This window comes from Dipteris shenzhenensis, chromosome 28, assembly GCF_047967505.1.
Source record: "Dipteris shenzhenensis isolate YYH24624 ecotype China chromosome 28, Dip_SZ_1.0, whole genome shotgun sequence".
Lineage (NCBI taxonomy): Eukaryota > Viridiplantae > Streptophyta > Polypodiopsida > Gleicheniales > Dipteridaceae > Dipteris > Dipteris shenzhenensis.
This window is the reverse complement of record NC_141623.1, coordinates 43,951,658-43,961,948: the sequence shown is the minus strand read 5'-3', so window position 1 is coordinate 43,961,948 and position 10,291 is coordinate 43,951,658. Positions and strand designations below refer to the sequence as shown.

The window sequence follows — 10,291 nt, the reverse complement described above, 5'->3', positions numbered from 1 at the left end:
CGGGCCGCTCCTCATTACTTTGACATCAATCCAACCAAATCCCCCGTTTCTACGTGTATCGCCTCACCTATCAATGTTCCCAGTCCTATCAACTTTGGTGATGCTAGTCCGGTGCTTGAGGTTGCAGTAGACACTCCAAGCTCCATCATCGATATCCATTCTGAGTGCCCACGCAGCCCCGATCGTCGTACAAGAAAAAAGGCCGCCGTGCTGTAGACTCCCAACGATGGCGACGACACACCACCCCAAATTTGCTATTTTATACCTTTGATGTCTTGTGCGATGAAGGGGATCCGTATTGCGTAGCGACACTAGCTTGCATTGTGCTACTTTCCATTTTTGTTTTCTATAATGTGCAAGCATCATCTCCCCCCCTAAATATTTTTCAAAAAAGCAAATTTTATTTTTTGGCATGTGAATTTTCTATGTGCAAAATAAAAAATACCGGTGTCTTCGGTCCTGCGATCGGATCACATGTCAACCCGCTACGATTTTTTGAGCATAATGTACCCATAATGTAATAAGCACTTAGGTAGAAGCAGATAGGTATATAGAAAACCAAAATTAGCACTTAGGTATTGGCTCAAGCAGATATCTTAGCAAATTAAAATAGGGCCTTGATGCGAGATGCAAAATTGGGCACTGGGAAGAGGTGATAACAAAATTGGGCTCAAGGCTCTTGGCCAGGTCCTCGAAGCCCTTGGTGAGCTGCATCTCGTCCAAGCTCTCGTCTGGAACAAGCCATCGCCTGCCTGGTCCATGGTTTGTAGGATGTGCTTGAAAGGGTCATTGCCCAACATGATGGTGTACACCACCAACCTCGCATCCTGTTGCTTCATCCACCCCACCAAGGTACACAGGATCCACACCGCCATTGTTGCTCCCGTCGCTCAAAAACACCACCACCAGGCTCTTGTTCGCCATCTCCGCACCTCGCATGGATTCCTGCGCCAGTTGAAGAACCCTGTGCCAAATGCTTGTCAAACCTGCAGACGTGGCCACCAAGGCTTGTTCTGCTTCTTCACATGGGTCTGCAAATCGGATGTAATGCCAGTATGCCTCATGGGTCAACTCATCTAGGAGCACATCCCTGCCCAGCCCAGAGCATTTTGAGCTGGTTGCCATGTGCCTAGCTCCATTGAACAACTTCTCTGTGCAACACCCTCCAGTTTCACCTGGACATGGCACCAAATGAGTATGTCCTCTTGTCCTGCTTGTAATTACTACTATCAACTTCCTTTTGGGCATGGAGGTTTACATAAGATGGTGCATGGCAACATGACTAAGATGAAGTTTGTGTCTGAAGAAAAAGACATCGACATACAAGATTAGAAATATGCACGCAAAGTCCAGCAAGGCTGCGATGTGCATGATGCACTGCAAGGCTATTCCTCACATCATAGAAATGCACTGCATTCTTGTTGGTATGAGGGCTACCAATGGAGGGATCATTATGCAGCAGGCTTTACGTTGTTCGGATTGCGCTGACACATATTCATAGTCAAAATTCCCCCTTTTGCCATGGAAGCTGCGTGTCTATTTGCACATGGCACACCCCTGACCCCTACATACAGCACTACATAGGGCAGAATTTATCATGGCAAGCATGCCTTTCATGGTCACCCCACTCCAAGGGAAACACACAATCATTGTTGCAAGAGGGTAATGCACACTTCATGCCACATATGTGCTATCGAGAATTGCAATGATGGTAACCTTCATGGTCGACCCTTAAGGAGCAAGTCTTACTGCAGTTGGACGCCTTTGCAGAGAGTACACAAGGTTTGCCACAGGTGTGCTTCCGATGCTTGCAATCGTGGGTTCCATTGTTATGCTCAAGTCGAGGTAACATGACCTCAGAAGGGTCAGTCGGCATTTTCCTTTTAAGGGTCAATGCTTGTATTATATTTGTTTGGGCTTCATGTAAATGATCAAAAAGGAATCAAGGTCAAGGTCCTTGGTGAGGGTGACATGGCACTAGACTAGGTGGAACCTAAATGCATGAAATGTGCCAAGGGGCAAATGGCTTTAAGGATATCCCAAGAGAGGGGTAAAAGATGCATTAAGGAGGGACCCTAAATTGAAGACATGTGGCATACAAGATCCATCTATGGAATTTGGGGCTTGGTGGAAATTTAGTAAGCAAGAGCTTCAACGTAAGAAAGTTCAGATAAGAAAGCTTACTACCACCGAGATCGGCTGGGAGGTGATTTTGTGTGCCTGTGCCCATGATTCAATGTAAAGCTAGGAGTAAGTAGTTCTAGATGTGTCATTTGGTATCAAAGCACAGGATTTGGTGATTGTCGTGGTCTGTCAACTCGACGTATAGCTTCAAACCAACGATGAATTGAGGAAGGCTTTGGTGTTCTCTGTCCACAGTATTTGTGCGTCTGCAGTATGTCACGGCAATTTGTGAATCAAAGGGTTGTGTGATGCCCAAAATTGACAACGAATAACACGAAGCACAGATTGTATTTCGGTATGATATGTTCACGGACGTCATCGAAATAGAAGGTACCCGATCAATATTCCAAATCGACATCAAAACGAATGATGATTGCGTGACCTGAGTGCGATTCGATGTTTTAATTATAAAGGGATTCAAACATTTGGCATACGAGCTACGCGTGTAAGGAAGCAATATGTGTGTGGGCTTGGCTTTGCTAGCAAAGTCACGGAAATGAAGAGATCTGCGGACGTGATAAACGATCACGCTCTTCTTTGTTCGCAATAGCTCGTCAATGTTGGGGATGCGTGGAACATCAAGGTGGCGCATGCGTTGATCACAGCTTATTGACTTTAGAGCTTATTGGCATCGCGGGAGGCTAGCTGTGGTTATAATTCAATATCAGATTGAGCTCACATCATTTGGAGCGAATGTAGTAAATGTCTGATGGAATTTTTGTTAATACCAAAGATTGGAGCTGGGAGGGGTGTTTGCTGCTATGACACGATTACTTTGCAGGTTGCGTCCAGAACAAATACTCACAGAGAGTGGGTGCATAAGGAATTGCTACGTGCATGTATTGCTCACAGACTCGTCTTGAGATATCCGGTCACCCGCATGGGCATGTGTTCAAATAGCATCTGCGAGATTTCGTCGTGCAACTGAAATATGACCAGGGAGCTCTCTATGCCTTCTAAAGTTCGTTGGAATATGTACTCGTTTAATTGCCTCCGTGTTTGATTTATTTCGAATTGCAAGAGTTTCCCTAGTATAGGAAAAAGTGGGGTTTGGTTACAGTGTGATATATGCCTAGTTAGCTGTAAATTTGGAAGTTGGACTTTCGAATTGTAAATACAGTTTCAAGCGGTGTTTTATTATTTTATTTTATATTTTTTTTAAAAACACCCATCGACCTAAATGGAAGTAGAAGAAGAAGCTTTTAGGATGGATCCCATAGAGTCGGGAGTCCGCCGGTCGACCCCGCAGGTGTCGCGCCCAGCAGGTCATACACTATCTGGCAAAATTGCAATGTTAGAGGATGCCTTGCAACATATTTTAGTGTAGCAGTTACAAGCAAATGTAGGGCAATCTAAGCTCAGGAAAATGGTACATAGTATGTCTGCTGGACCATCCCATGAAGAGAAAGGTAAATCTCCAATGGAACCGGAGTCCAGTGTTCATACGGTCGAGCCTAGGAGGGCTAAGGTGCCTAATATTGCCAATTATAGGCCATAAAAGTATTCTGGTAGGATGTCTAACCGTAGTTCCGATATCATTGAGACCTGGTTACACAGATGGGACGAGGCCTTCGCCCTTTGTGAAATCAGGAATGATATAAAGAAAATCCGCGAGGCCACCCATATGTTTAATGAGGCAGCGGATCGGTGGTGGATAAAACAGTAGAAAGATGGAGTGGCATCCACTACTTGGGAGGGGTTGAAAAAAGAACTTAGAAAACACTTCTTACCTCCTGACGAAGCATCCCGAGCTTGGGATCAGTATCGAAACCTTTGTCAGAGAAATTTATCAGTGGCGGAATACACTAATAAGTTCAGAGAAAGTGTAATGAAGGTTGATGAACCCCTACCTCAGTCAATCCAAGTAAAAGATTTTATCTTTGGATTGAATGATCAAATCAAGATGGAAGTTCGGGCTAAGTATGTGAACACGCTGGATGAAGCAATTGCCATAGCCCTGAACTATGAGGATGCAAAAGGGAATAGACCAAGTGGGTTTGTGCAAGCTGAGACTCAGTTATTACCTCGATATTGTGGGCCATGGTTAATTCTAAAAAGAATAGGCAAGGTAGCCTATAAATTAGAATTGCCACAGGGTTATAAGGTGCACCCAGTGTTTCATGTTTCTCGTTTAAAGAAATTTTTGCATATAGGCGACTCACTAATCAAGGGTGTTGTTTTGTTTCAGGAGATAGAGGATAATGTAAGACGCAAACTAACAGGAATCCTGGACCAAGGAACAATGCAAGTACGCAATCAGAAGATACCCACGGTGTTGGTTGCATGGCATGGTTTACCTCTATCAGAAGCTACCTGGGAATCCGTATACCAGTTACGGAAAGTATTCCCATACTTTATCATCAAGGACGCTCATGCCTGAAGAGGGAAGGAATGTTACGCTCAAGTCAAGGTAACATGACCTCGGAAGGGTCAATCGGCATTTTCCTTTAAAAAATCAATGCTTGTATTATATTTGTTTGGGTTTCATGTAAATGATCAAAAAGGAATCAAGGTCAAGGTCCTTGGTGAGGGTGACACAGCACTAGACTAGGTGGATCTAAGGCTAAGGGACCTAAATGCATGAAATGTGCCAAGGGGCAAATGTCTTTAATGATATCCCAAGAGAGGGGTAAAAGATGCATTAAGGAGGGACCCTAAATTGAAGACATGTGGCATACTAGATCCATCTAGGGAATTTTGGGGCTTGATGGAAATTTAGTAAGCAAGAGCTTCAACGTAAGAAATTTCAGATAAGAAAGCTTACTACCACCGAGATCTCGGCCGGGAGGTGATTTCGTGTGCTTGTGCCCGTGATTCAATGTAAAGCTAGGAGTAAGCAGTTCTGGATGTGTCATCCATCATGCCCAGCGGGGTCATTGCATGCAAGTACCATCTAGCCATGATCAAGCTGGTCAAACATCTGCTCTTTATATTCCTCAACACAAAAGGTGCATTCTTCTCTGCAATTGTGGCTTCCTAGGCAAGAGTGATCAGAGGTATGCCCTTTCTCTAGGATGCATCTCAAAAAGCAGCTCTGGCATTTGCAAGAACAGAGGACAAGCTTGTTTTTCATCTCAGATAGTCACGCAAGTATTTCCAGCTGTAGCTTCTGGAGATCACTATCTTCTGGAAAATCTTAAGTATTGACTTGTAACCATGAAAGCACCCTATTTCTCCTCATCTCAACCACACCAGCTAGGAAGCTTACATACGATGATAACCAACTCTCATCAGTTCCTTTGTGTTGGACAACTCTGGCAAATGCCTCCTTCAAGGGGTTCAGTATAACTCCCATGGTCTCATTCGATTCCGCCGCCAGTCTAACCTGCTACATGTATGGGCTCATCTTTCAACTCCTCCTGACTATCAAAGTTCACAAGCGGCATTCCATCCAAGCAGTTGCCAAGCCTAAGAGCACTTTCTAGATGCACTCTGATCAAGCTGAGCCTCATGGCTATTCGCTTTGAATCTACAGGAGCCCAATCTCTTGCGCTTATTTGGGCAACCACCAGCTTCAAGTCCAGCATAAAGCTGCGGCCAGTATTGTGTGTGGGAAATAGTTTTTCAATTGTTTCTCCAATGTCAGAAATGCTGTCATGAAACTCAGAGTGTTGGAAGGGGGGCATTGCTGCAATCTCTACCTCCCCCCCATACATAGTGGTAAGGAAGTTCTCCTTGGACTTGTTGCATATCTGGTGGATCTTTTCACAGAACTCATCCTTGAGATCCTTCACATCCGAAGCATCAACATCCTTGATGGACATATGAACAAGCCCTTGAATAGCCTCACATCAGCCTTCACCAACCTCACACCATCCTGAAACCGTTCTGTCTCTTTATCTAGATGAAAATCCTGTGCACACACAATAGATAGACATGAAGACATGAGGAAAGGACATGCACTTCAAAATGGGGAAATCAATTGTTTTTCAGTGCCTTAGAAGTGAATCCTTGTTAAAGTGTGCACAGTAACTCCTTGTTACAGTGTGCACAGTAATCAGACCATGGAAGAAAGCAAGGGAATGGAGCAAGCTACCTTCTTGTTGAATATGGTCACATTGCTGATAGCAGCATTCAGGATAGAAAGGGGCATGTCCTCCTGCTCACGTCGCTCAAAACTTCCCAGACCCTCAAAATATAGCAACGCACACATGCGATCGGGTTCACAGATGGCAGTCATCCACATCCCATCTGTGCACCTTCCTCCTGCTACATCCAGCAAAGAACCAGCCAAGTGATTAAGAAGGTAGGACTTTCTACTGCTTTGCTTGCACATGGAGGATATCACTTTAAAACGCCGTTTCCAATCAGCAAGAACTAGGTCTTTGCTGGGAACAAACTCCATCCACACAAGCTCTTTGCCTCCTGCAAACTGTGATAGCTGAATTTCAATGCCTGTCCAGTCCATACACTGAAAAGACTCGTCAAGGCGGAAGGCCTTGAGTGAACTAAGGCCCCGATCATACATGGCCATGAACCTTGAGGCCTCATCATACACCACCAAATCAAAACCCCTCTTATATTGCCTCATAGGATTTCTCCCAATTAGAGAAACTCCGAGCCTTGGGCACAGATAAATGTGCAAGTCTGACTTATCTTTAGCTACCACAAACTGTAACACTTGTCCTCCCTTGAGTAGCACTACCTCGCTGAGAACCTCCTGGCTTGGGTCAAGAACCGCTAACTCCAATGGCTTGCTGAAGGAAGGAACCACTGCATGACTTGATGTTTGGCCATTCATTAGTTGGTCCAAGTCTCTCTTATCTGCTATCAACTCAACAGCTGTCCATGTGACCATTTCTTTTTGAATCTCTTCAATGTCATAGTTTAGAGTCATCTTGGTAGATGATGAACTACCCCATGGGATCCATGTAGAAAAATCGGAGAAACCTTTATTCGAGAAGCCTTTCAATCTCGCTCTCAACCTGTCCTCCTGAGACTGCGTCGAGATTGACACCTGCTGCTTCATTGCTTGTAGCAAGCTGGAAAAATCCTTTTCCATTTCATTCTTGACAGCTGTAGCCTCACGATCTCTCCATCTTGCTACCAATGAGAGCGTGTATGTCTTGCTTTACCATGGTTCTTATCACATCCAACAGTTCATCATATATGGTGCTGTACAAGGCCCAGGCTGCGGACATGATCTTATTGTGCATGGATGCAGATGATGGATCTGAGGGGGGGTTCATGAGGTGCTCTATTATCAAGGAAAAGCCTTCATCTTTGATGTCCTTTTCAAAGTTAGCTTTAGACCATGTCTTCACATCCGAGGTTAGAAGAGTTGTGACAAACTTCTCACTCAATGTAAGTTTAGCACCAAGCTTTTTCACTAAATAGCTGGCTGCCATCACTTGTTTCTCCAAGGACAGAGGCAATTTTTTATCCAAGAGCCCATCCATCCACAATTTCATACCAAGACCCTTTTCAGTGCCACTTTGCTTCATGCAAACAGACCCTAAAAAGGGGCATCAGTGTACGTCACTTCCTTGCTCTGCTCTAAATTTCCACCCGGCATTGCCTTAATTGTGACCTGCTGCATGAAGCAAATGGGTTTTGTAGTGTTGTTACCAGCAACCAAAAACACACCATAGGAATGACTTCCATCAGGGCTGAGACTCTGCAGATTGGCACCACTAAACAACAATCTACCATGCTGCATACCAGGTTCACCTGACCAGATGCTACAAAGCTCCTCCTCGAACTTCGAGAGTTCTAGTAATAAACAGGCACCATAGTCACAATCCACCTTGTTGACATTGCAACACGGATCATTTACTTTCAGCTCCATTTCCATCAACAGCTTCTTTAACAGCAATGTTTGGACCCTCTGAACAGTGGTCATTTGCTTTCAGCTATTGTTCATGTACATCACCAGCTCCATTTGCACACTACCTGCACCATTATCACTATCCACCTTGACCGTGGAACAGCGACCATTTGCTTTTAGCTCCTGATCATTTCCATCATCAGCTCCTTTGCAGGTAATATTTGGACCATCCAATGCATTACGAAGCACATTTTCTTCCCAGGGACGTCTTTCTAACAAGTAATGTGGCAGCACACGCTTGAATACATCTGAATCATACTATTTAAATCGTTTTGCTTGGATTTTCTGGCATCCAGACGTTGCTTCCAAGCCTCTTTGGCTTCATTGTACTCTCTCCAGATCTTCTTTGCACATGACCCGCAAGAGATTGACAAAATCATCATCTCGCAAGGCAGTGCACTCCACAAAATGAGAGGCGAACAACAAATTCAAGACAGGTTGAGCATCAATGGAATGATAAACTGCTTTTGCTTTGGTGTTGGTGACCACCTTAGCTGGAATGCGCATGCAGACAAGCAGGGCAGTTCTGTGGTGGCCTTGGGAGAGCATAAAGCCCACCGGTTGGTGGTGCTCATGATCACCGGCAGCATTGGCAGCTATTTGGGAGGGCATGAGTTCATGGAGGAGCATAGGGATATTGAATCCTGGCAGAAGCTTGAGGTCATCTTCTGATTCCTTGCAGAGAGAGATTTGCAGCCTCTGGGTTCTCTGCTTTCAGCCGGGGATGCTCGAGCTGCTGGACTGAGATGTAAGTGAGGGGCTTATGTTTGCACCCTGCATGCATGCACACACACAGCTGCAAAGCTCCATCAGATATCTCACAAAGTTGCAAGCCACATCCTTCCTGCTGTCGACCATCTGTTTGTTCCCAAGCTAGTAAAACAAGCAAATTCGATTCTTTTGAGGTGCACATGCAGCGTACAGGCCAGGCTTAAGGGCATCTGCATTCATGCTTTCCAAGACCCTTTGAGGTAGCAAGCCCTCTTCTTTGAGTAACTGAGTGCATTGAAGCCAAGCTTGGCAAGCTTCCCTTGTTTATCAAGGGTTGCCGATCCTGGCAAGAGCATGTTACAGAGAGCTGCGATTTGCCCCTCAGGGATGAGCACTTTGTCTACGAAGGATAGGTCTTTCTTGTCAGTGATGATTTCTATCAAGCAAAAGATGGTAGGGGGGTGGCTGGTTAAGCTTGCAGCGCCTCCATTCTCCACAAGAGTAGGCATGGTGTGGCTGCAAGGGGCAATTGGGGTACTCTTGGGGGTAGCAGAGGGAGCTGCATTTGTAGTGGCACGACAAGGAAGCGCATCGACCTCTGGTAATGTTGGCGGAGGGCTGGAAGGAGCTGGTTTCATTAATGGATTCATCAGCTTCCACATACAAAAAATACCAATAAATGTTCTCATCTCGAGAGCAAACTGCAATAGTTCTAAATAAATTCGTTACCCAATCACTGGTAGAAGGGTTCCTTAACAATCCAATTGTAAGAAAATATGCTTCAACTAAACTTTTAGAGTCTAGTAAGATTACAACTAGCAAAACCTCAATGCTAAAATACTACCAACACCATGGTTGTAATTTAAGTTAATATTATATTGAACTTTAGCATGCACCCAATTATTTTTAAAAAAAACTTGCAAAGATGGAGATGTGGATACACTCACTCAATTTAACAACCATATAGAACTCAAGACCTTTAGTTTGATCCTTTATAGGTGCTTTCAAGAAAAGTGAACTACAACTCAGTTCAACTTTAATTAAAATTCAGGTCTCCTTCCTTGCATAACCAGAAATCCTATAGACAGTTATACACTAATACCAAAAGTACTAGACAGTCTCATGAAACTTCCCATTCTCAAAACAAAATCAAGTAACTCTCTTAACATAGCCCTTAACGCCTGACTCTAATTGATGAGGTCCAAAACCTTACAGAAGTATATTGTCCTGGCCTTGGACGGCTTCCAACCTGAAATGTACTAGTCAACCTTCAACTTTACAGAATTAAAGGTAAACTCGAGGGACCATGCGAACCGTATTAAGCTTGCATATTAGCGTGAATTATTCAAATATAAATCTTTGCTCAAATTTAACATTCCATCCCATTTCTTAAAAAAATAATATATACCTTTGTAAGACTAGAATAAGTCCAATCATGCAAATTAAGATTTTTTGTTGTTCTTAAAAAAATAAGCTGAATATCTCACAACTTCTTGCTATAGTCTACCTTGGCATATTATAAAGCATTCTCAGGGTTTCTACTACCAAAGGAATCTGCCCAACAAGAAT

General features: G+C 44.1%; 2 pseudogenes; both read right to left on the bottom strand.

Annotated features, from left to right (window-relative positions):
- Positions 1-786: 786 nt before the first annotated feature.
- Positions 787-8,026, bottom strand: LOC147883603 (uncharacterized; annotated as a pseudogene).
- Positions 8,027-8,032: 6 nt separating this feature from the next.
- Positions 8,033-9,360, bottom strand: LOC147883602 (uncharacterized; annotated as a pseudogene).
- Positions 9,361-10,291: the final 931 nt, after the last annotated feature.